General features: G+C 41.9%; 1 long non-coding RNA gene across 1 annotated transcript; it reads right to left on the bottom strand.

Annotated features, from left to right (window-relative positions):
* Positions 1-1,325: 1,325 nt before the first annotated feature.
* On the bottom strand, positions 1,326-27,264 carry LOC140696926 (uncharacterized). Its single transcript, XR_012073607.1, has 3 exons — positions 27,158-27,264; positions 17,536-17,628; positions 1,326-1,444 (listed from the first exon to the last, which is right to left on the bottom strand). It is a non-coding gene; the product is annotated as an uncharacterized lncRNA (long non-coding RNA).
* Between the last annotated feature and the right edge of the window lie 409 nt (positions 27,265-27,673).

Genomic DNA, 27,673 nt, shown 5'->3' with positions numbered 1-27,673 from the left:
AGTTCATGGAGAACTGACTTTTGTCACTGCCTTTGGGGAGAGGTGGAGGTGGGGCAGAGGTTCTGTCAGGGGAGGGAGTGGCTCTCTGGAGCTGAGCCCCCGTATTTATTTGTACTATTAGAACCTGAGTATTTTTCTATGGATCCTTCTCTAGCTTCCCCTTTGCTTTCTGAAAAGTCCTCTTCCAAATACAGCTGTGGATTCTGAGCTGGATCCCCCTTCCTCACAGCCCTTGAATGGTGGGAGAGCCTGGAGCTCTCAGACCTGCTCTACTCAAGTTCATTCCCTAGGAGATTCCTACCAGTCTCCAGCATTAAAGAAACCTGTAGACTGATAACACTCCAGTGTGTGTCTCCAATCTTGTCCTCATCCTAAAACTCTACATTTGTTGATCCAACTGCTATATAGTATCTCAAATTGGATGTCTGAGAAGAATGTGGCACTGAACATATCTGAAATCAAACTCTTTATCTTTCCCACCCAAGTAAATGTTCACCTTCTCTCTTTCCTAGTCCAGTAAAAGGCTCCATCATTTATCCTGTAGCTTAGGCTAAAATTCTTACTGTAATCTTTGACTCCTCACTCTCAACTGTTACATCTGATTTAATCTGCAAATCCTGCCACTCTACCTTTAAAATACAGCCTTAAAGCCAACCCTCCTCACCTCCTCCACTGCTGACAACCTTCCCTGGTCACCACCAGCTCCTTCCTGGGTTCCTGCAATGGCTTCCTAACTGGTCACTCTCCTTCCATCCTTGCCCCTCTACAGCCTAATCTCCATCGGGTCCCCAACATTCGATCTTTTAAAAATGTTAGTCATATCCTGTCACTTCTGTTCTCGTACTTCTAAGGACTTCTCATTTTATTCCCAGCATGTCTACTGCCATCTTTGGTCCATTTCCCTTTTTGTAAGACTCATGTCTTTGTCATGACCTGTAGGTCATATAAGGCCCTAGGTGATCTGTCTCCGTCTCTGGCTGCCAGTCTCATCTTATCTCTTACTGTTTTTTGCCCATACACCTCTGTTGCACCCACACTGGGCTTCTGGATGTGCCTCACACATCCAGCACTCCCACCTCAAAATCTTGTAACTTGCTTTCCCTCAAGTCTGGAACACTCTTCCCACGGTTCTTAGGTGCCTTATTCCCTCATTGTGTTCTAGGTCTCTGCTCCTAGGCCAGCTTCCCTGGCCTTTTCTCACAGCCTTGGGTAGAATCTCACGCTCCATATGCACCATATGAAATCGCCACCCTCGTAGGTCAAAAATGGTAGAATAATATCAACTTCAATTGGTTCAATGTACACAGAAAAATTATTGTACTTACCTGTCATCCTTTATTCATTTACAGGCTTATTGTTTATTTATTGGCTTATTGTCTTTCTACCCTGGGAGTATAAGTTATCTGGAAGGCAGCAACTTGGACTGTTCACCTCTAGACAGTATCTGAAACAAAGAGGTGTTTGCACATCACGCACTGTACACTTCTTCCCTCTTCTGCCCTTTGATTCGTTAAGCTCATTAAACTGCTCTCTGTGCAATCACACTGTCATTTTTGGAGGCCACTCCCTCTCACTCCTTATCACGAGCCACACGCATATCCTCAGAATTTCAGTTTTGAGATCCTGCCATTCCTCTTCTACTGTTTTCTCTTTCTGATTGTCTGGTAACAGAATTAGACTGCACTTTCCTCTGAGTTTCTGAGAGCTGTGTACTCTCATTTAGGGTTCATATCAGAGCCTCTCCAGAATTGCTTTTCTTGGGCATTTTAATCCCCTGTGTGAAAGACACACCCTGATTCCCAGCCCCCGAGGCTCCTGCACTGCTTCAATAACCACTTCTTCCCAGGAGGCCAGAATTAAATCTAGGAGAAAAGTTCCTTTTGTTTCTTCCTCTTCCTCTGCAAAATGAAATTATCAGCAAGACAAGGTAAAAAATATACCATATGTTCTGCTTTTATACAAATGAGATTTCCAGTTGAAATTCAGAGGGCTGGGAAGTTCCCATTACTGCTATGACTTGCAAATGTGTCAATTCTGCGATCTTTTTAGGAACATATTAATCAGAGCTCCATCTCACTTAGCAGAGGCTATTATGTTCACTTATGGCATGCCAGGTGCTTTCCAAACCATTTAACAGTGGGTAGCATCTTTAATCATCAAGATGACAATGTTTAGGACTTTCCCCCCAAAAGGTACCCAAGGTCTGTAATTTGATTCCTAACTACACTTCGCTCAAAGTGATTTTTGAGTGTCATTGTTAATGAAAAAAATATTTAAGACACTTGTTAAAGATTCAAACCATTGTGAGGCCACAGGGATCACTGCAAAGGGATTTTACAGTTGGGGAGAGAAACTGGACTTGAGGCAAGTGGGAATTTATAGTCAAGGAGCAGGGTGGGAAGGGTCAGCGGATAGAAAATTACTAAGAGGAAACACTAGGGATAAAGGGGGTTCTGGCTACACTGACCTAACGAGATTCTTCCTGAAAGTAGGCCAGGGTGATCAGACAACACCTGTGGGATGGTGAAGGATGAGGGACCTGATCTAATATCCAAGGTGGTCAGTTAGTTAGCAAGGGTGGGGGTAGGGTCTGGTTAAACTGATTCGGCAGGGTTCTCTGTAAAACTAGATTTTACAAGGCAGCGCACAAATGGCCTAGGGGAAGTTTCAGGAGCCTGAGTAAAGTTTGGTCAAGCAAAGAATCTTTGTCACCAGGTTGCAAATGGGGGTGAGGGTGGGGGAAATAGCACAGAATAGGAATCAAGGGCCTGGACTTGGAGTCATACATATCTCATTTTGAATCCTATTGCTCCTATGAATGTTAGCTAGAAACCAAACCAGTCATTTTAACAGAAAAGACTTTAATAGAGGCAATTGATTAAAAGGGTCTCAGAGACCTGAAAAGGTAAAGAGGAAACACTGGGATATCAGAGACATAGTAACCTTAGAAAGCAGCACCTGCCCCCAGAACAGAGAGAAGAGGATGAGGTTATGAGAACCTGGGGGCCCAGAGTAGGACCCTTTATAACTGGGACCTGGGTCTCTGGGAAGGAGGTGCCCCTTGATGCTGGTATTTCTGAGGGGCTGGTTCTAGGAATGTGGAAAACTTCTGCTGCTGAGGTGAAAAGCCATTACTGGCCCCTTCTCCCTCATCCAGCCTTAAAGTCTCCTTCTAACGTGCCCACCAAGAGCCACGGACAAAGGAGAAACGTGGTTTGCAGAGTCCCAGCCTGAGCATCGCACAGCAGAGCAGAGGAAGTTTTGAAACAGAAAGGAATTGTCTAACCACCAGTAAAATGGCCTTACGTAAATGACATACCTCTTGAAGCCTCAATTCCTCTAGGTGAAGGATTAACCTCTCAAGGCTATTGTAAGGATTAAATGACTGATGGATACAGATCACTCAGTAACTGTTGACAGTAGCTTCAGATCTGGCTACATCTTGGACACCCCATCTTCAGCCTCACTTCTGCAGCCAGAGGGTGACCAGGAAAGAGAGAAGGAAAGCTGGAAAGAGGAGAGAAGAAAGAAGATGAGAAAGGGAATGTGACAGGTAGCCAGGCATGCGTAGCCACGCATATGTAGCCACTTTTAAGGGAGGGGTTTACCACCACCACAGAGAAGGGCCAAAGCCCTGTGGACCATCCCTGGGAAGGCTTTTCCCACTTTGAACAAATTACATGCTCCAAGAACTTTTAATGAGTCCTGGGCTGGGGTGTGTGTTATGATTTCTGCAAAATCATGGGAACGAATAAGTGTAGCCAGAGGTATGTGATCATTTTCTAAAACGTGAAAGCTCAGTGGCTTGGCAAAGGATGACAGCAGGAGTCTTAACGAGTTAGACCACAAATTAATCCTGCCTTGTTTCTCCTTTAACTGTTTTTTCCCCTGTGTCTTTGGCTGGCTCCAGCAGCTGTTCCAACTGCGTAATTAAGTCATTTCTAGGATTGCTGAGCAGCTGGGTCAGTACTCCATGTTCTAGTGATCGCTGGCTGCCAGGTTGAAGCTTAAATTAATATTCTGAACAGTTATCGAATTTAGGCTGCCCCATCTTCATGGAAGCTGGCAACCGGAAATGATACTGGTATTTAGGCTTCTACTTTGATCAATACATTCAAGGAGGGATAAAATTTAGAGCCAGCCTGATACTGTCAGTCATAGCTCTTAGACTTGCTGTTGATGTGAAAAATAAGGCTTAATTTGGTCCAAGGAACTGAAAATGTTACTGTTCACTCTGTCCTAGATGGGCAGGACCATCATCACCCCACCACACTGATGTGTCTCCCCTGCCTGTAGGCCTCATTTCCTTCCTGGATAATAAATGTAAATTCCCTATCTTGCAAAAGGGCCACGTTCTGGAAGTGTAAATTGAAATATGCTGGCTGTATAAACTTATGAAATTAGTTTTCCTGGAGGAAGAAACCTTAATTAAAGAGCTGCTTTGAAATAAGGAAGAGTAATAAAGCATTTTTCATTATGGTCACCTTGGCACCAACCACATTCGCTTTAAAGACCGAATTTCTATTTTCCTTATTTAATAGATGACTTGGATTAGCTTTCCCAACAGGTTCATTTCCAAAAAGTTAATGAAGTCAAGCTAAGTATATATGGTAAATCATTAGGGTTTCTGCTTAGAACCACCAATGTCCCACAGTCCTGGATTCTACTTTCTGTTTAGGGATGAGATGAGATTTATCAGAAAAATTAATCCCTTTCACACTAAATGGCTACATCCTCTATATTAGGAAATTATTGAACTTCAGAACCTCAGAGGAAACAGCACCTTCTCCATCTCCTCCAAATGAGTAAGCTTGACAGAAGATCAGGTTTTTTGTGACTTTCCACGATGAAGAACTGAACAAAAGCCATAGATACAGTGTATGAGAATCAAAACTTGGGAATTAAAAAGCTGATGTGTGGTAACCTCTCAGCAGCGAGTAGGGGACAGGGTACTAAGCATTTACGGAAGGCAGTAACAGGGAATAAAACTTAACTTTTACAGAATCCTTCTTTTAAGGGGAAACTATACCCACACTTTCTTACATGAGGCTTCTTAAGGAAAGAGCACAGCTTTTGGGGTCAAAGGCCTGGGTTTGTTAGTCTGCCATTGCCAGTCAGAATGAAATACAGGGTCTAGATTTACAATTCCTGCCTAAAACAATAAAAAGGAACTAGGAAAAAATGAAACAATGTTTTTCAAACTATAAGCATTAGGAAACAAAAAAGAATTGTGACTCTTGAGACACGAACCCAATTTTAAAAATGGGCAAAAGATTTGAACAGCCATTTCACTAAGGAAGATATATGAATGGCTAACGAGCACAGGAAAAGACACTTATCATCATTAATCACCAAGGAAATGCAAATTAAAACCACAATGAGATACTGCTACTTACTTAACAGAATGTATAAAATGAGGAAGACTGACCATACCAAGTGTTGACAAGGATGTGGAGAAACTAACTCTCATACACTGCTCATCTGTAAAATGAACACCCACTCTAGAAAACAGTTTGCAGTAGAGAATAACCTTTGTTTTGTTTGGAACACTATGACCTAGCCCATGGGGATAACCCATGCTGCAAGAACAAAGAACGCCTGCAGCAAGGGGACTACAACAATCAACCACACCCCCTCCCTTATTTTTTGTACAAAAGGAGCCTGTATTCTGACTAGAGCAGGATGGTTCTCCAAGACATTAGTCTGCCATCCTCTCCATCTGCCGGCTCTCCGAATAAAGTCACTATTCCTTGCCCCAACACCTTGCCTCCCAATTTATTGGCCTGTCGTGCGGCGAGTAGGACAAGTTTGGACTCGGCAACAATTTTGGCAAAGCCAGCCAGAAGCCTTGCTGCTCGTGGCCAACCAGGCCCGTTTGGGGAATTTTCAGGTGAGGCCCTAGCAGCTGCCAGGACCACCTGTCCTGAGGATCTTCCCTTCAAAATTCCCTCAAGTGGCACCTGCTGCAGCGCTTGGCAGTTGGAGCAAGGAATCGACATTTGGGAGCGGACGGGCTCCATATAGTAGGGTAAGTCGCTGGTGTGTACAGCCAGGAACTTTTCTCCTCTCCATTTGGGCTTTTTCTCTGGAATGAGCTGATTTGTTTTTGAGGGGTACCCCAACGGCGAGAGGAAATAGTTGTTGGACTTTTGCCCTATTTGGAACCGGTTCATTTGTTTCTTCGGATGCTAACATTTGTGTTTTGTTTGTCTTGTATTCTTGTATTAAAAAAAAAAGATAGGGAACATTTCAACTATCCCTAAAGAAGGTTCTTTGAGGCACACTTTGAAGAAGTGGTCTGATTACACGCAGCTATGAACCCGTGCGTAAGGGAAAGATGACCTCAGTTTTGTGTTTAGTCATGTTATACTTTGTTTGTGTTTTTGGTATTGGGGTTTATTTGCGCCTTTTGTGTCTTATTGTTCTTAAACTTATAGATGTGGGAAATACTCCATCTGTCCCTAAGGAAAGCCCTTTGGGGCGTGTTTCAAATAAATGGGAAAATATAGCAGTGAGCATCTGACTAAGAAAAAGATGGCATTTTACTGTAATACTGCTTGAGTGGTGTACACTTTAGGCTCTGAGGAACGCTGGCCTGGAAATTACTAAACCATTCTCCAGCTAGAACTGTTTTGCCAGAGAAAAGGTAACAAGAAGAAATACCATATATACAAGCCTTTACGAATTCCCATGATGAGGAGGGTAATGACTGACAGGGCCCGGGGCTCTTAGCCATTTTAAAGACCCCTATAACAATTGCCACCCAAGAGCCTTAGTTACCACTGACAGTGGGGTCTCAACTAGTGGACTTTGTAACTTCTAAACTTCTATCCCAGTACCGAGGATTCAACAGCTGTTATGACCTCTGGAATGCAAATTTTGAAAAAGGGAGTAATTGGGAAACAAATAGAATTCTTAAATGTCTTCCACAGAAGTTATTAAAAATGTTTAGCTATCTAGTCAGGCAACTTTAATTTGTTCTATCTGCCAAAAACCCAATTTGAATACAACCTCTTGTAACTGATGAGTCTTACACTGTTGTATCTGACTCATAGCTAAAAGTTTAAAATGGGAACTATGAAGTCTCTGTGTTTGTGTGTTTGTATGTACCTATGTGTGTGTTGTAGATATGTGGTATTGCCAAAATTAATTTGCAAAAGAACTCTGTTTAATTGGCTTAAAGAAAATTAAATGCTTATATAAATACTCAGAAATATAAAAGAAGCTGGCCAGAATGAAAATTGGGTTCATGTGATCAAAAAGATTATTCAGTACTGAACTGATACCTGGTATTTGAAGCTAGCTTAAGCCTATTGGTTTAATTAATATAGACATGTCTCAAGATTCATTAATGTTAAGCATAAAACTTCTGTTGTACTTAGGTTTAATAGAAGTCCAATAAGACATTGTCACATCTGTTACAAATTTGTCAGCAAGAAGAACAACTTGGAATAATATTCTTGTAAGTAACTTAAATGCAAATGAGAAAGAGCTTTTGGGTAAACTTTTAAGGAATGATTATTTCAGGAATGTCCACTCAAATGATCTCCCCAGATATTTGGTAACTTAAAATTATAGAGTTTTGCTAAATTAAGTTCAATTATGGAAGTTTATTAAATACCTAGGTCATTTTCAGATAAAATATCAAAACACTAATTGCTGAATATTGACTTCCTCTTACAGATAAACTAAAGATATTTAGAAATAAATATTAACAAATGTTTGGTGCCACCCTAAAATATTCTTTACTACTAAGGGAAACATCTCAGTATGCTAGGAAAGAAAGATGAATGCTTTCAGTGAAAGAAGGTATAAGGAATAGAATTACATTTTGTTAATGAAAAAAAGAGTGACTGTCCTAAAGCTAGTTGTTTCTGAATGAAAAAGAAAATAAGAGACAAAATAATATAGATAGAGAAAATTGTAAAAGGTTTGTGAAAGAGAAACTCCAAAAAAAAGAATTTGGTACATGGTCAGGATTGGCTAAATTTAAAGTAAATTTAGTTGATTAAATAAATCTTAAAAGCAAGCTGGTACAAGATGACTAGATTTGGTTCTCAGAGAACAAAGTTATCTTAAAATGTTAATCTTCTTTTAGTAACAGTTTGTAAAGTTTCTTTTACCCCTTAAGTAATCTGTTCTGTATTTACCCTTGAAATACTTTTATTATTAATATGTACTGTTTCACAGTGACCTATACTTTTATCTGACCAAGTATTTTGAAACTTTTTAACAAGCTTCCCAAATATAAAAATTTTAATCAGAATTCTTTTGGCCTCCAGCTAAATCTGGGATGCTTCAGAGGGTTCCTGAAATATCCCAGAGATTTTAAACTAGTAAGTTTCATTTGGTATGTTAAACAGCATGGGAAGTATTGTCAAATGAATAATAAATCTCCCTAGGTTACATTGTATGAAAAATATTATTAATATAGATATTCTAGAAATTATATAGAATCCTTAAAAATCTGGTATGTCTGAAATGTTACCAGTCATAATTCTGGTTATTGTGACCAGGTCTCTTTATCGATTACCGTGTAACTAGGTGCTTAACCATGCTTTTAAGTCTTTTGTCATTTATAGACAGTTATTGTTTTATTCTGATGCTTTTGCAAAATGCTTTTTCTTCAAGGAGATTTACTGGTTTCTAATTTCAAACTATAGCACTGAACTAAATTGGGTAAGAAGTTTTAAAAGTTCGATGGAAACTGATTTCATAAAACTGTTAACAAAAAAAAAGGATTAGTTACATGGGACTGAGTAAACTGATGGATATGGTTATAATTTTTGATTTTGTCTGAAATATAGCTGGCTTTTAATCTGAGTTCTCCAGATATAAAGAAGTCCTTCTTCTCAAGCTAATTATGACTTATAGCAGTTTGGTAAATTATACCTTTGTAAGCACCTAATGAAAGTTCTTGGCTTAAATTCTCACTTATGACCTTACTAATACTACTAACTACATTATTTGTATTTTGCCTGTTTTACAAAATTGTTGTTTCTTATATTACCAATTGTGTGACTGAGTGACTAGGTAACTTAAAACAACAGATCAGATACATACTTCTGTATGAGACCAATGATTGTAATAGTGTGACTCTAGGTATGGGAAAAAGCAACAAGAAGAAATATTCTCCTGGACCATAACAGACTAGTAAGACAGGTGGTCCAGAGACTTTTTACTACTGTTAATAAGGCCTAGTCCCATAATAGCACATTGAGTGACCTGTCAATAAAAATCCTCGCCTGACCTAAGAATAAGCATTCCTAAAACCGTGGGACAAAATGGTCATGTCAAACCATGGTCAAATGTCTGATCATGAGGCCACTCGCCATCTGCCTCTACAAGGATTGGATCCCGTTGGCACTTGACATCTACCTTTGCTTGGATTAAATCACGAGCCGCTGCAGCCGCTGACCTCCAACCCTCCCTGAAAGGAGTTCAGGGTGGAGATCAGGAATGAGGCACTCTGTGCTCTGAGAAAATTGGCTGAACAGGCCTTCAGATAGTTAGATATTCTCAGGAAAATATTTTATGAGCCCAAATTTTTGCATCACCTTATATCTAGAAAAGCACTAAAATCACTAATGGTAACATCTACTTTGGCCATTAAGGAGAAAAATGCATTTGAAAATCAAGATGGAATAACCATAATTCAGACATCCAAGGTAAAATTAGGTAACCAATGTAGATGTGACTTCAGACGAGTTTCTGCATAGCTGAGAACTTGAGTGTTCTGAGCGGTGTCAAAATTAGAATGCCACCAGCCATTCTCAAAGCAGTATCTGCTGGCAACTTGTAGCTACAAACTTATGGGTTTAAGTTCTCCTCTTGTAGTTAATGAGTTTCTGGATTCATACTGCCTGCTGTACTTCTCTTCCAGATGAATCCAGGAACATCATAACTGCCCTGGAGGACATTAAACAACAAGTATATAATGTAGGGGATTCAGAAGCATATGTGCAAAAAGTTCCAACCCAAGTTAATACCTGGTTTTCTGGTCTATTTTCATGGGTACCCCAAGGTCTCAAATCCATTCTTATAGGAATTCTACAGTTTCTGTTATCACTTCTGTTAACAGGAGTTTATATATATCTAATACTTAGACTGTTTTCCATTGTGTAATGTGTGGGAAACGAGCAGCTAAGGCTCTTCTGAACACCCAGCCACATGGCAAGATCAGGTTCACTCATTCCATTTCAAGAGCCCTGAAACGACACCGTCATTCAGCAGGAACATGACACCCATCTCCCTATTTCCATAGAAATAGAATAAGAGAAACTGACAGTGGGAATTTTGAAGGAGGATTAATAAAATGGCTGTACTTATGCTAACAGATTGCTTATTCTTATGATAGCCTTTAAAAAGGTCAACTGACCTGATTGACTGGTTGCTACTCACAATTACAGGTCCATTGTTAAAACTAAAGCTATTGATCTTACTGTTTCTACTTTATTCCAGTAATCAAAAGCTATAATCATGCTTGGTTTCTTGAGTCATCTCCAGGGAGAAGGTCACAGGACTTTAACCTTACAAAATAGCCTGAATTACCAAGAAGACCACACTTTGGGTGCTTATATGATAAAGAGATGGAGATGGAAAGAGTGACAACCGCTAGCCTCTATAAAACTGGGCGCCTGGAGGCATCATGACACCATTCTAAGTCTTCTGATGAACTAAATAGCAGAAGAATCTAGTGTAATTATGGTACAGTGGGAAAAATTAACATTAATAGATATGTATGGGGAACTAGAACCAAAACTCCAAGTTCAACAAAGTACCAAGGAGTTTTATTGAAATCAAATAGTTTCAAGTAAAGAGAAAGAGAAAAAAGAGAGATTATACTACTGACTAAAGATGCCCAGGAATGTTCCCTGACCAAGGCTGATCAATTCCATTCCATAATCATCCCCTTCTTGCCCCTTTTCAGCAGGAAGTAGCCAGAGGGGTAGTCGCCCCCTTTCCCACAAGATTGTGGAATGGACATTGACAGTGGGGAATTATAGTAGAGAATAACCTTTGTTTTGTTGGAGGTTTACAGGGACACCATGACCTGGCCCACGGGGATGGCTGCAAGAACAAAGAATGCCTGCAGCAAGAGGATTACAACAATCAACCACACCCCCTCCCTTATTTTTTGTACAAAAGGAGCCTGTATTCTGACTAGAGCAGAATGGTTCTCCAAGACATTTGTCTGCCATCCTCTCATCTGCCGGCTTTCCGAATAAAGTCACTATTCCTTGCCCCAACACCTTATCCCCCGATTTATTGGCCTGTCATGCAGTGAGCAGAACAAGTTTGGACTCGGCAGCAAGTTTAGCTACTTAAAAAGTTAGACATATACCTATCATAGAACCCAGATATTCCACTTCTAGATCTTTACCTAAAAGCAATGAAAGCCTACATCCACTACAAGGACTGGCACATCAGTTTCACAGCAGTGTTATTCATAATAGCCCCAAAATAGAAACATCCAAATTTCCATCACCAAGGGAATGGTTAAATTGTGGTATATCCATATAAGGGACTATTCCTCAACAATAAAAAAAGAATGAACTACTGACACATACCACAACATGAATGAATCTCAAGATAAATACATGGCAAGAACAAAGTGAGACAAAAATGAATGCATATTGTATGTTTCCATTTATATAAAAATCTGTATAAAATGAAAACTAGAGTGACAGAAGGCACGTTGCCTGGGGAAGGCAGTGTGGGGTTGGGGAAGCGGGAGGGATTCCAAAGAGGCCTGAGGGAGTTAATGGAGATAATGAATACGTTCATTATCTTGATTGTGGTGATGGTCTCACCATTTCATACACATCAAAACATACTAAATTTTACTTTAAATATATGCAGTCTATTGTAGGTCAATTATACTTCAATAAAGTTGTTTTTTTTTTTCAAAGCCTGTGTTCCAGTCAGTTGAATGATCTCGAACTCATTTCTTCACCTCTCTGAACCTGAGCTCCCTCAGGGGTCAAATAGAGACTCTAACAATAAGCCTCTCACAACCACAAGGAATTGTATTGGGTGAGACCCTGTAGCAACAGCCCTTAGAGAAGCAGTAAGTACATCAGGCCGGGAGACCATCGTGTCCTCTCTGTAAAGGACTTCATTTTCCTATTAATCTTGCAGACAGTGTTCTCTCTCAGATATGTTGTATCTTTCATATTCGGAAATCGAAGGATGTGATTTTTGAAGCTGTAATGAAGAATAACTTTTGTTTTGTTGGAAGTTTACCGGGACACCATGACCTGGCCCACAGGGATGGCTGCAAGAACAAAGAATGCCTGCAGCAAGAAGTCTGCAACAACCCACCACACCCCCTACCTTGATTTTTTGTATAAAAGGAGCCTGTATTCTGACTAGAGCAGGATGGTTCTCCAAGACATTAGTCTGCCATACCCTCGGTCTGCTGGCTTTCTGAATAAAGTCGCTATTCCTTGCCCCAACACCTCGTCTCCCGATTTATTGGCCTGTCGTGTGGTGAGCAGAATTAGTTTGGACTTGGCAACAATTTGTGGTTCAATCTCTTAAAATGCCTTTGTAAACAAAATCAGATAGGGAGAAATGAGAACACATGGGGGATTAGAAACAACAGTCCAGCATCTGCAGCTTTGTTGAGCGCTCAGGTACAAATTAGGCTTCCCCAGTAATCAAAGCACGTAAGTTCAAGCCATCCAGCCTATGTGTGCCCCCCCGCCCCCATTCACATGACACAAATTATAAAAAGTAAATAAATTAAAAAAATAAAGACCATATGCTTTGGAGTCACACTGATTCATCACTCATTGGGCCTGTGACTTTGACTCCCTCTTGCTGAGCCTCAGTTTCCTCACCTGTAGACCCACCATCCCATAGGATGACCATGAGGAAGAAACAGGAAAAGCACCTTGGGCAGCACTTGGGGGCAGGTGCTCAGCAGGACAGTTTCCCTAAGGTAACACACTAGATTGTGGTAGAGCCTGAGTAGGAAGCTCCTGGCCCCAGTTCAATTCCCTTTCCACTGTTCCGTTGGCTGGCAAGTCCGTGGCAGCAGGGTAATTAGACACCAGGTGCCTTAGCTCTCAGTCTGGTGTTCTTGCTGCTGTGCAAGATCACTTGGAAAAAAAAAAAACACCACCAAGAATCAGAATTCATTATTTAACTAGGGAAAACGGTACCTAGAAATAAAATCATACTGATTGAGATCAGGAAAAATCCCACTGGACCCTACTCCGATGCTATTAACTGCCAGTTCCGTTTCCAGTGTCTCTCCATTGATGCACCCTCTAACAGCTACTGCCTCTGACCCAGGAACCTTTCCAGGGCCGTACATCTGGTAACCCTGGTGCTGGCCTGGGCACGATGCTCTGGGTGCATAATTATTGTTGTGGCAGCCCTCCACCACAAGATGGCACACAACTCTTCTTCCAGAAGAGAAGAGCCAGGAAAGCAGTGGACATCTGAGACTAGGCATGTTTCAAATCAGATAAAACACATTCATTTTAGAAAGTTGCCTCCCTCACTCTGAAATGGTAAGGGCAAACCAAAAAGCAGGAAAGGAGATTCTGCTAAGGTACGAGAGATGACGGCAGAAGGGGAGATGGCAGTGGGAGACCCAGGAAAACCTAGTCCTTGGAAGATGGAGGACTAGCCTCCCTGGTGTTTGCATTTGGTCTTATTAGCTCCCTCTTTGTCCATATTCTTGTGGAGCTCATAACCCCAAAATAAGCTACATTTGGGGTCTCCACCCTTGATCGAGGGTATATTTGAGCCTTAACTAGACTTTAAAATTCCTGAATTCCTCTTCTACTCCCATGAAGATATGAATGTGTTTCTTATCTCTTTTCTCATAATGACAGGAGCATGTTTTTTACATTTTCTCTGTTGCTCTCTGTTGCTGCCTGTCCTCCACTTCAGACATTATCTATTGTGGTTACGCTGGTATAGGGTTATGGGAGTGGATTTTAATCTCCATCTCACCTTGGGTACAACTGGCCTGGGCTGCAGTGGCCCCATCTCCCCCTGGGTGGTGGCTCCATGAAGCCCTCTGGTCAGGGGGCAATCATCTTTCCACGTCCTTCCTCCTCTAACAGCTTATGAAAGGCATGTTATCGAACCTAAGCCTTGTAATATCTCCTCAGTAGCTTATAAATCACACTCTGCAAGCAAAAGAATATTTTGATTGCTTAAAGTAATTAGAAGGCCTGCACTTAACTCTGGTATCATTCTCTTTCCTATTAAATTTTGAGGAACCATGCTACAGACACAGAGACAAACAACTGCAATACAAACATGAGGGGACGGAGACGGTAGATTAGAGATGATTCTCAAAGACTGTGCAGGAGATAGCTAAGCCTAGGTGGGAGCAGGGGCTGGGGCTGGGACGAGGAAAAGTGTTCCCCTCAGACAGCACTGCAGGGTGGAAGGGAGTGAGGAACAGCAAAATGCAGCAACCATCACAGGCAGTTCTGTTGTGCTAGAGAGTGAAGTGCATTGATAAACAGCCCCTGAAATAGGCAATTGCTAGATATTGGGGCCTTGTGTGCCATATCAAAAGGGTGGGGTTCTGACTCCAAGTGATGGACTGAACCCCTAGAGAGTTTGATGAAGACAGTTCATATTTTAAATAGATGGCTCTACCTCTAAGGTGGAGGAGAGACTTAGGAAGGATATTCCTATATGTAGTTAGTATGCTATAGCAGTAATTCAGCAAGAGATGATGGTGACCGGAACCAGGACAGTGGTCAAAGGTATAGAGACGAGCATTTTGGCCCTCTCAAGAGGACCCCATCAATCAACTGAATACGTGGGATCAAGGATAACTTGTAAGTTTCCAGCTTATAGGAGGAAGAGTTGATTTAGAAGGAAGGCGATCAGACTGGTTTTGTGCATGTCAAGTCTGAAGTAGCTCAGAGGACACCCAGGTAAGATGACCACAGGCAGGTGGGTAGACCTAGTCCAAGCTTGAAGGAGGGCCCAGGCTAGTGATACTGATTTGGGAGACAGCTACAGGTAAGTGCAGCGAAAACCAGGAGAGTGGGTGAGACTGTTCTAGAATAGAGTGAGAGGAAGAAAAACAGTGGGTCAAGGAGGGGTTCATTGTTGATCCCTTAACATCAGTGTTTAAGGGATAAGTAGCAGAAGAAAAGCTACTGGAAAGAGAAATCCACAAAGGAGACAGAGAAGAAATAATAGTCAGGCCTAAGTAAAAGCAGACAAGTGCACTGCCCTGGACTCCAAATGATCAGGGACCCCCAAGGAGGAAGGATTTAATGGTTTCAAAGGCAGCAGAAAGGCCTACAAGATAAACACTGCAAACTCTCCATGGTATTTGGCAATGAGAAGGTTGCAGAAGAAAGATGGCAGGAGACTGGCAAGTGAATGGAAGCTGAGGAAGTGGAGACAGTGAGGGCAGGTTACCTTCTGGAGGGCACTGGATGAGAAGGGGAGGAGGGAGATGGGGTGGTGGGCTAGGGACTCGGCAGGGCTGAAATGGATAGAGGATAAAGGAACCTTTTGGGTTTTGTTTGGTTAAGTACATGTTCTTTAAAAAAAATTGGGGGGGGTAATTGAGTTTACTTTTTAACTTATCTATCTTTAGTGGAAGTACTGAGGACTGAACCCAGGACCTTGTCAGTGCTAAGCATGCACTCTACCACTGAGCTATACCCTCTCCTGTTAAGTACATGTACTTTTAAAATACATTTAATTTTATAGATTCACTGAAAGTTGCAAAAACAGTACAGAGGTCCCATGTATCCATCACCTAGCTTCCCCCAATAATAACATCTTAGATTACTGTAGTATACATTTTCAAAACCAGGAAATTGACATTGCTACAATTTACAGAGCTTATTCAAATTTCAAGTTTTTACATGCACTTATTTGTGTGTATATGAATAATTGTACACAATTATTTGCATAGATTTGTGAAACCACCACCACCACAATCAAATACAGAACTGTTCCATGAGCACAAAGAACTTCCTCAAATTGCCCTAACCCCCGGTGACCATGCATCTGTTCATCATCCCTGTGATTTTATCACTTTGAAAATAGTCTATAAATGGTACCATATAGTCAGTAACATTTCACTATTGGCTTTTTTTTTTCCCACTCAACATAATGCCATTGAAATCCATAACATTGCTGCAAGTATCAAGAGTTTGTTTCTTTTTATTACTGAGTAGTACTCCATGATATGGATATACCACAGTTAGTTTAGCTGTTCCCCCCATGCCCCACCCAAAGACTTTTGGTTTGTTTCTAGTATGGGGCTATTAGCCATAAAGCTGCTAGGAACATTGTGCAGACGTTTTTGTGACATAGGTTTACATTTCTCTGACGTACATGGCTAGGAGTGCACTTGCTGTATCATATGATAAGTATATGTTTAGCTTTCTAAGAAACTACCAAACTATTTTCCAGAAGACTGTACCATTTTTCATTCCCAACAGCAATTTACAAGAGAGCCAGCTTTTCCATATTCTCACCAGCATTTGGTATTGTCACTATTTTCTATTTGAGCTGTTCTAATAGGGGGATGATACAGGAGGCTTTGGTTGTGGTCTGTTTCCTTTGTTTGTGGGCTCATTTAGCAAAGCAGAGCCTTCGGCACGTTCATGGGCTGAGGGGAGGGAACGAGCAGAGGTGATGAAGTGAGGGTCCAGGAGAAAGAAGGTGGGTGCACCGAGTCCTAAGAGCCAGAGGAGCAGGGGTGGAGTGATGAATGAGCTTTGACGGCTGCGCAGTTGTCCTTAGAGACGGAAGGAAAGGATGTTAGGATGGGTGAGTGGGGAGAGATAAGTGAGAGGGTGAGAAGTTGACTCCAGCAGGAGAGCAGCAGAAAGAAGATTAGAGGAGGAGGCCCTGGAGGAAACTGTCGCCTGGAGGGTGACAACAGGCTCTGGAGTCAGGCGGATGCCAGTTCCCTCGCCTCCCAGCTATTTGACCTTGGGCACACTATCTGATTTAAGGACTCACTTTCCTCATTTACAAAATGGGGATAATAATGGATTGTTGCAGGATTATTGTGCGAATTAAATAAAATTCTATGCGCTTGGTGAGAATGACGATGATGATAATCATGCAGCAAATCAAAGAGCTAAACATTCCAGATAAATCCATAGCTGAAATAATTTGATCATTTTTGGCTCATACATCTTTCCACTGCTTCCCTCATGGCTGAAAATACCTTAAGGGTCGGAGCCAGATGTTTTACTTTTCTTTGTCTTCCCAGCATCCAGCTCAATGCCTTCCTCACACAGGTCTCAAGCTGCACGTCCCTTCTACTGACTCTGGGTCGAGCTTTCCTTTCTCTGCATTTGCTACCCTCCTTACATCAACTCCTCTTTCTTTGCAGTCACTAGATGAAAGAATCATAACTCCCTGATTTGGGCTCTATAGTTCCGTTCTGGAACTGCGAAAGCACGTTATGACTCATCATTAAAGCCAGGTGCTCTATTTCTGTTGGTTATAAATGCCCAAGAACTAAAAAGGAAAAGGAGATGGTGATATATTACTAGAGAGACTTCTTTAAATTACCTGTTTTTATGACCACTTGCATCCTGGGAGGGACTGAGCTTCAGCAAGTTGACAGGTTCAGTGTCTGGAGGCTGACTGAGTCACACCTTGACCCTGAGGGACAGAGGAAGGGCTGTTTCAGCGGCGCAGCTGGCTGGCTCCAACCTCAGAGCAGAGTGGGATCTGGGCTACTGAGGTAAAGGCAGCAGCACGAGTGATGAAAGCCACAGGCACACCTGGGTCTGGCGGCCAGCTTGTTAAGCTTGGCCATGCCCCCAACCTTAAAAAAAAAAAAACCTGTATTGTGAAAACACCCAACTTTTTTTCCTTGTCTGTCTGTCTCGGATGAGATGCAGAAATGCAGTTAAAATGCCACCTAGAGGTGTTAGGGGAGGAACACTGACAAAATGAATGAGTCAATGATGGAGGCAATACAAGGACTTTCGAAAAACCATGACCTGCAAACCACCCCCTCCTCAAATCGTCCCAGTCTTGGCAATAAAACCTCTGCTCACTTAGGCAGAGTTCATACTAACTTTTCCCTGCATTGCAAACAGCCAAACGCTCTGAGTCCTTCCTACCAACCACTCACTTCTGACCACCAGGGGTCAGGCTGCAGCCAGGAACCAGCAGCCACCCCGCAGAGTGGCGCTCCATTCTGTTCCCCCCAGGCCCTGCCCCGCCCTGCCTGCCCTGGAGCTAACCCAGACTCAGTCCACGGCATCCAGCAGTGGGAAAGGAAGCTGCCTGGAGCTGAGATAGGTCTCCTAGTGAATCATCTCATTCCCTCGTTTCCATTTGTTAAGTTTGAGAACTACTCACCTAAGAATCTTGTGTTTTGAGGGAGGGAGCAGGGCAGGGGCGAGCTTATTAAAAAGCAGATTCTGGGCCTTTGCTCATGGAGGCTGATTCTAGGATGGAGGGGTTGGGCCCAAGAATCTGTATTTTATGCAAGCTCTTTGGTTGGTTCTGACACAGGTGATGCAGAAACACACTTGGAGAGAATGCTTTAAGCTGTTGTTCCAACCCAAGGCAGTCCCCAAGCAGAGGGGTCCCACATGCCCTGCCACCCCAGGGCTGTCGGCCATCAGATGCATGGTCTCTGGCACACCTGAGGTGACACATTTACTCCTGGCCACATTAATAAACACCCAAGGTGGAATGAAGGAGGCTGGAAAAGAGGGAAGATTCTTGCTGCCCAGGGATCGAAGAAGACCCCTGCCAGCCAGCCCTGCCCTTTCCTGATGCCCTTTGTGCTCCTCATTCCTCTATTTCTGGGCACTGGTTTCCTTATTTTATCCCCTTTGATGTGCCTCCCTTCTCCTTGTTGCTCAGGAAAAAAGCATCCTGGATTTGGAAGCAGCTACGCCCTCTGCTTAGAATGTTTGTTGCCCTTCATTGGTGCTAAGACAGACACGGTCTACAGCGTGAGCACCCTGATGCTTTAACAAATTTTCAGGGAGGAATGGGAGTGAAACACAACATCAAATACGCACATCCACTGTTAAGATGCAGCCCAGTTCCAGAGTCAACAAAATGTGTGTTCTACAGCTGAGGAAAGTGTCTCTCTTGTTCTCATAATCTAATACTACTTGGTTCAATCAACTCGAATTCATCGAGTGCCTGTGGGGCCAACCTGTTCCAGGTGCTGAGGGTAGAGGGTTAAGCAGGGCTGACATTACAGAGTAGGAGGCAGATAATCAAATAATAATAATAATAAATGAATTAGGGAATCAGAGAGTTGGAGATCATGACGGGCTATTAGAGAACTAAATAGGGTCACATGGTAGAGACGTGATGGAGAGGCCGATTTCAGATGGGGTGTTCAGGGACCATTTCTGAGAAGGGGTCACGAAGCTGAGGTTGAAATGAAGAGGAAGACCAGAGGAAGAGCATCCCAGGTGGAGAGGACTTCCACGTGGTTTCCAGCAAGCTCACCTGGTACGTTGGCCCATGGCTGCAGAACTTTCACTCATCGCTTAACTCAACACTGACGGAGCACTTTTCTGTGCCAGGTGATGCCAAGTTCCTCAAAAGGCACTTGTAAGCAAGAAACGTGGTTTCTGCCCTCAGGAAGTTTATAACCTGGTGCACTTTTTAAAGCTAAGTTTCAGCTGACCATCAATTTCTAAATTTACCATTTATATTCATCGTAGAAAACCTGTTTCAGATTTTGGATGAGGATGGCCTTTGGATGAGGATGGGGAGGGCTCTGTGACCACAAACACTAGAACCCAATGGGAAAACCACAAAGAGCCTGAACACAGCATCTAGCGGCTCAGATAGAGAAAATAAATCTGGCCACTGTTCCCTCTCCCCTTTTGGCTCTCTGCTCTCAGCATTTCCTCATACCACCCCAGGGCTGCGTGATCTGGCTGAGGAGACATGGGTTCCAAAAGCAGAACCTGCATCTTCCATAACTGAAGTCAGCCCGTTCAGGTATTGTCATTTTTGGTGCTCCTTCGTGGGACTGAGCAAAAGTCTAGCCTCTGGAGGCCTCCTGCCCGTACTTCTCAGACCTTCGAGGCTGTCAAAGGTGAAAGAAAGACTTGTCTTTGAACCTCTCAGTTGCCTTTCAGAGGCTCTCACTGAGGATGAATGATGGGAATAAAAATTGCAAGAGTCTAAAGTAGAGCTGTGCTCCTGAGCCTCCCAGGAAAGGCCTGCTTCTCCTGTAGCATAAATTCACAACTGACAGATGCTGTCAAACCCATGCAAAAAAAGCAGATTTATCCCCTTCAGGTTTCAGAAGAGTTTCTTTTGCATCTGAACTGCTGGTAAAGAAGGAAGAGAAACAGCTCAAATAGAGAGAAGACTGCCTTGGAGTTACAGGCGGGAGTGGCCTGGAATGGGCTGGCACAGGGGCTTCTGGGAGTGGTTGGAGGAATGGATGAGGGCATCAGAATCCTGGCCTTACTCCTGGAGGTTCTCATCAGTAGGTGTGGTGAGAGGCCTGGAAATAAATCTATCTTTTAAAAAAGCTTCTTTGAGTCTTTCTGAGAAACACTCAGCTGTGTGAGCCCTTGAACTGGGGGACAGACTGATCAGCAGTCTCCAAGGCAGCTCTCTTCCCATCCTGACATCCTCTGTGTCTCCACCCCCTCCCTCAACACCGGTCCAATCTGCCACCCCACTTTGGGACATTAGCCCCCAGGGGCCTGTGGCTGAAACCTGAGTCAGCCCCAGTCCCCTGCCAGGTGGAGTAATTGACTTGGGCTGGTTTAGTAAAGGCTTTGGGTTACCAGACACCCATCTGCTGGCTGTCCTCACCAAGAAAATGGGAGCCAGATCGCTTTCACTGGGCATCCACTACACACTTCCCAGCATGCAGGGAGGAAGGGAGATCCAGCTGCCTTCTGGCACCTTCACTACAAACAATTCCCATGTGACTCCCCCAAGCCCTCTTCATTAATATCCCAACACTTCCCAGAATAGCCTGCATGCGTTGTCAGGCAGAGCCCACGTCCAGAGAACAGCCCCCTCCTCCCATCCTGCCTCCTGGGCTTGGTGCCCATGGACTCTGTTCATTGGAGACAAACTGAACAGCCCACTCCTGCAAATGAAGATTGATCCCCAACCCGCTGGCATCCGTTTTCTGGGCCTGTTCTCTTTAGGGTCTCTGGGAACCCAGGGTGCTATGCTAGTGACTGAAATTAATTTTATCTGCTTAAAAAGAAGTTTTATTTTTTAAAAAAGTAATACATCTACATAATTTGACAGTTGAATGTACTACAAAGCCTCTATCACACTAAGTGAAGTAAGTCAGAGAAAGACAAATACCATGTGATATCATATATGTAGAATCTTAAAAAATGACACAAATGAACTTATTTACAAAACAGACACAGACTCACAGACATAGAAACCAAACTTATGGTTACCAAAGAGGAAAGGTGGGGGAGGGATAAACTGGGAATTTGGGATTAGCAAATACAAACTACTATATACAGAGCAGATAAACAACAAGGTCCTAATGTGTAGCACAGGGAACAATACTCAATAGCTTATAATAACTGATAATGAAAAAAAAATATATATATATATACATACACATACACACACATATATATAACTGAATCACTATGCTGTTCACCAGAAACTAATATAACATTGTAAATCAAATAAACTTCAATAAAAAAATTAAAAACAAAAAACCCTGTACATACAAGGTAATTACATATCTTGTCTTTCATGCTACACTAATACTTCATTGTGCCTTTGTTTTCATATTTAACATATGCTGAAGATCTTTTAATGTCTATACACCTAAACTGCTTGTTATTTTTAACTGCTAAATACTATACCACAAGATTGCACCAGTATTTTTTTTGACATTTAGATATTACATACTTCTCTTTTCAAACCAACACTGTTAAGTCTTTTTTAAATATATTTTTATTTCTCTAGAAATAAATGAGCTGTAAGTTAACTTTATTCAGAATTGTCCTATAGTGCTGTACTAATTTATACTCCTATAAAAATTATGAAAGAATCTATTTCTTCACACTCTTACAAACACTGGATATTAGCAATTGTTTTAACTTTTGCCAATTTGGTTGGCCAATTTGCCAATAGGCAAAAAAAAAAAATCTTAACAGTATATTAATGTTTGGTTACTCTGTTATTGGTAAAGTTGAACAGTTTTTCTTGTACTTATTAGCTGTTTTAAAACTTTTCTTCTGTGAATTGCTCAATAATATTTTCTCCCATATTCCTACTGTGTTGGTTGTATTTCTTTTATTGATTTATACAAGCTCTTATATATAATAGATGCCAATTATTTGTTTGTTTTAAAAGTTGCACATATTTTCTCCCCACATCTCTCCCATCTTTAGGTGACATTTATTTTTAGGTAGTATATAGGAAAGTTAAAAGAATTTTTTTGTACTCAAATTTATCGACTTTGTTTTTGGTGATTTGTGAGAACTGTGTTTATTTGGGGAAAGCTTCCCCTACCCCAAGTTGGAAAATATATTTTTGTCTCCTGTCCTCTATTTTTATAGTTTAATTTTTAAATGTTTCTCTCTTTAATTAATCTATTTTTATGAGTTATACAAAGTTGATACCTAATTTTATTTTTCAAAAGAAACAGCTAATTTTTCTGGCACTAACCACTGAATAATCCCATCCTTCCCCTGTGATTTGAAACGCCACCTATTTCATATACTAAGGTCCTTTTTATATATTGGTCCACTTCTGGCCTATTACACTATTCTAAATCAGGAATTGGCAAACCATAGCCTGTGGGCTAACTCCAACCTGCTGCCTGTTTTGTAAATAAAGTTTTATTGGAACACAGCCATGTGCATTTGTTCACATATTGTCTATGGCTGCTTTCATACTACAGTGGCAGAGTTGAGTAGTTGCAACAGAGACCATATGGCCCACAATGCCTAAAATATTTACTATTTAGCCCTTTGTAGAAAAAATTTGCCAATCTTTGCATCAGTATTATCAATATCAAGAACTCTGTAGTGTGTTTTGCAGCTGGAAAAGTAAGTATGTTCTCACTAGGTCTAAATTAAAAAAAAAACAAATCTTGGCTAGTCTTTATAAATGTCTTTGGGTGAATTTTACATTTAATTGACTATTGATATGGTAGGGTTTAAAAGTACCAATTTTCTATTTGTTTTTTAGTTGTCCTATTTGTTCTTTGTTCCTTTTCCCTCTTTGCCTTCTTTTGGGTTTAGTAATTTTTATTATTCTACTTTATCTCTTATGCTTTTATTTTTAGTGGTGGCTTTAGAGTTCATAGGCTATGCCTCTAGGCTATCATAATCCACCTTCAAGTAATACTTCAACACTTCAAATATAGTATAAGAAACTTCTAACAGTATACTTTTATCTTTCTTTCCTGGTCTTTTTGCTGTTGTGGTCATACATTCTATGTTTTACATATGTTATAAACTCCATAATATACTGTCTTTACTTTTGCTTTAGATGGTCAACTACTTTTTGAAGAGATCTAAAATATGAAAAAAATTGTATTTTATATCTACCCACATATTTACCATTTCTGGGGCTCTTCATTCTTTGTGTGGATAAAGTTTTTTCATCTGACATTTTCTTTTTGCCTGAAAAACTTCTATTGACATTTCTTGTGCAGATCTGCTGGTGTTGAATTCTTTCAGCTTCTGCAGGTCTGAAAAAGGTTTTATTTCATCTTTGTTTTTGAAAGAGACTTTTGCTGGGTATACAATTCTAAGTTGACAGCACTTTTCTTTCAAAATTTAAAAAGGCGTGCTTTTTACACTAGGCAGGACCAGAACAACCTTTCATCGTGGAGAATACCCTTCTGAGTAGCTTATGAGATGTTCCATGTACTACAAAGTTTTTTTTCACTCTAGCTGGTAGGAACACAAACTATTTCCAGCCCTTTATAAGTTCCAGGGGTGGTTTTGCCCCTTTCTTGTGGTTCTCTCCCCAAACTCAGGTGCTTTCTTCACTTGTATGTGCTGATCAGCACTCAGCTGAAGACTTGAGGGGACCCTTCCGCAGATCTCCAGAATGTGTTCCCTCCGTCTCTCCCCCTGTCTTCCTCCTGCTCTTTGCATCTCTCTCTTCTCTGGTACTCTGTCCCCTGGACTCTAGTTATCTTGGCCTCCCCTAATCCTCCACTCTGCCTTCTCAGTTCAGGGAGATCACCCCTCCTTCACTGTGGCCTAGAAATGCTCTCCAGGCCAGATAAGGCTCATCTTGTTTTTCTCTTTTTGGGGCTTACTCTACTGCACTACCTGTTGCTGGATGTCTAAAAACCATTTTAATGAGTTACGTTTGTTTTGTTTTGTTTTTAGCTGTTTAAGGTGAGAGGGTAAAACTGGTTCTAATTACTCCATCATGGTTAGAATATTACATTTGGGATTTTGATTGGAATTGATGGGAAAATTTGACATTTACATCGAGTCTTTCCTTTTAGGAACATGGTATATTAACTTACTTAGGCCTTCTTTTAATTACTCCAGTGGCTTTGATGGTCTTCCACATTTATATTGATGTTGCATTTAAAGGCCCCCAAAAAGGCTCCTTACTTTCTCTCTTATAGCATCCTGTTTATATCCTGTAGCAATTCAGGGATAGAGTCTAAGAGGACCCTGGAGCTTCTGCTTTGTCGAGAAGCTCCTATATTGATCGTCTTCCCTGACCTCTGTGGGTCAGAAGAAGGCGGCCTGATCTTAGGGGCTGGCTTTGTCCCAGCCGACTCTTCCATAATGGCAGAGCAGGGCTGAGCAGCTCTGGATTGGGGCCCGGGTGTGGATGAGAAAACACTAGCAGCACCTCGCTCAGAACCCCAAGATAGAAACTGGCTTAGAGCCACTTCATGTTGGCCTGGCTGCTCTGAAGCTTGTTTCTACTCTTACATACTCTTCAGAAGTAAGATCTGAAGACTGAACTACTGCCCTGTTGGGGGTGCTATCATCTCTACCTGGTTTTGGGGGTCACTCTACCTACCTTATGTGTATGCTAGGCCTTTTCTCTGACAGATGGTTACTAATGCACAGAAAAAAAATCCCTAAGAATATCTCTGGGATAAACAGACATTTGAGGGCTAGTTAGGGAAGTTGGTGTTAAGTATTCTAAATATCAAACAACCAGTTTAGAAGCAAACTTGGAACGTAATTCCTTCCTAAGCTGGGAACTGTCTGAAATCCATCTCTTGCCATAATGACACTGATAAACTAAGGAGACCTTAACTGGCTACAGTTGATACCAGATGGATAAACACCCACCCTAAGTAATGAGTTGGTTAATTATAGCTGTGCCATGTTTATAGACTTGTTAATCTCTTGAGAATATATAACTCCATCACCTACAATGGCTCACAACATCTTAACAGGACTTTTCAGAGTTAAGGCTCCTCCATTAACTCAAAATACGTATCTTAAGAGTTAAAGGGTTGGGTGGAATTTAGTTTACTATTTTCATTACACCTCTGTGTGGGATCAACTTGTATAAAGCATCAGAGAAATGACAAGGCAAATAAAACAATGACAGGAGATTTCAAAATATTTTACTGGCACCCACATAACCCCCACCTCATACTGAGCTGGACAGTCATATGTATATGACACCCAAGTCTCTAGAATATGGGTGTGTTCAGACTTTCTGAGTCTGAGTTCTGTGACTCGCTTGAACATTGGTTCACCCTCTTGACAGCCAGGTTGGCAAAAAGGAAACAATGTCACTCTCACAAAACACAATATACCTGGACACTCTTGGGACTCAAGCCATCCCAAATGTGGATTATGCCAGTTCAAGAGGAGATAACTGATGGTCTAAATTGCTTGGGCTCACCTATAGACCACTGGGTTGCAATCCTGATGCATAGGAGCATCACTGGCAGGACTTTTAGCAGCACCATGCCCAACCAAGTCCAGATAAATCAGAATCTCTGGACTGGGCCCCAGGCATTTTTCTCCAGGTCATTCTAATGTGCAGCCAGGGCTGAGAACCACTGCTATAGACTAGAGTGGTTGAGGCCACTGTGCCAATTTTCAAGGTATTCATGCAGAGATCTTAATTCATAACATAAAGCCATAATTAACTCTTCATTCCTCCCAAGGACACTGCTAAGTATGGCAAAACTGCCTACTTCTCCAGTTTTTAGCTTTGGAGGGGATGACCGTGGGTGTAAGAGTGTGTGTGTGTGTGTGTGTGACAATCCCATCACTCTGCTTCCCATATAGCTTTTGAATCTTTCCCTTTTTCTCTCTGCTGCCACATCTTTAGTTCAAATCCTCATCGTCTGTCTAGTCTTGCTGCTCCCTGCCCACCTCTATCTGCACTGTTTCCATTATTTCTCTCAAACATCAAACACAGCTCTTTGCTCGCATAATCCCCTTCAGTGGCTCCTTGCTGTCCAGATTCTCAGTGTCTTCATCTGGGCCCCCAAAGTCTTTCACAAGTAGGCTGGGGAGTCATTACTCAAGCCAAAGGGTCTCTTGCAGGGCCCTGAATAAGCATTGTCATCTCTGGTTTTCAGCCCCTGCCTGGACAGCATGTACCTCACCCTCTTTTGCCACAAGTTCCCATTTAAGGCTCTTTGGAATGAAACCTTCTCTGATCTTCCCACCTCCCATCCCCACCTCCCAGGTCTTCACTGCCTGTGCCAAAGCAACATCTGATGAAGCCTTGTGCATGTCTGGCAGATAGCAGGTGCGCCAAAAAAAGTGTGAAAACAAAAAGTTCCATTTATTATGCTATCAAAGTTGCAAGTCTGTCTTTCCTATTAGATTCTGAGCTTTCTCTAAAAACAGTGGGTAACATGGTGTATGTAGTAGAAAAAAAGCAGCTTTTGGAGATGAATTTAGGTTGAAAACGCCCCTCTGTCACTTACTAGCTACAGGATCTTAGGCAAATTGAACTGTTTTCTCAGCTGCAAAAGGTGGGTGATCACACCTTGAAGGGTTGTGATGTAATATCAGACAGAGTACGGGACCAGATATTTTCTCCCCTTGCCTCCAACTCACAATTTACCAGACCCTCTGCAAGATTCATGAATAACACCCCCACTAGAAAGCTTTTGTTTTGTATTGTATGCTTCCAAACGCCCAAAGAACTCAATCCTATAGAAGTTCAATGTTAGAAGATTTGAAAACCCTCCCCTCTCCCACCCTAGTCGTCAGGGGCATATTATACCCATTACCTTATTTAATCCCCAGCAGTCCTTTGAATGATTCCTGCTTTACAGCCAAAACAGCTGGAGCAAAGACACGGTACTGAATTTTCTTTCAGGAGGGGAGCCGGCTTCTCAGGATCCTGACATTGACTCTGAGCTCTGGGCTCTGCTTCATGCCTTGTCGCCCTCACCGACGGTCCTGTGAATGCACACTTTTAAATGCAACCACTTGTTTTTCTGAAATTAGAACCAACTTTCCAATAATGACTGTTTAATGCGCAAAATTTAAAATAGCTATTTTAATTTAAAAAAAACGAAAACTATTATTCTGTTTTAAGAAGTAGAGAGTCCTTTCTGCCCCACATTTTGGGACTGAATGGTGGCTGACTGCCACACCCTCAGACTTAGCCTCTGGGAGCTTTGGTCCCGGCATCTCTAACTTGAGAAGACTAGTTCCTGCCTTATGGGAACGTGAGGCTCATGTGAGTTAACACATGGACTTCTAATCCATGTAGAGCAGGTCTGGCACAGGGCAGGGCTCAG

The sequence above is a fragment of the Vicugna pacos genome, chromosome 6 (assembly GCF_048564905.1).
Source record: "Vicugna pacos chromosome 6, VicPac4, whole genome shotgun sequence".
Classification (NCBI taxonomy): Eukaryota; Metazoa; Chordata; class Mammalia; order Artiodactyla; family Camelidae; genus Vicugna; species Vicugna pacos.
The sequence above is the reverse complement of the archived record's forward strand: the minus strand, read 5'-3'. Positions and strand labels throughout refer to the sequence as shown.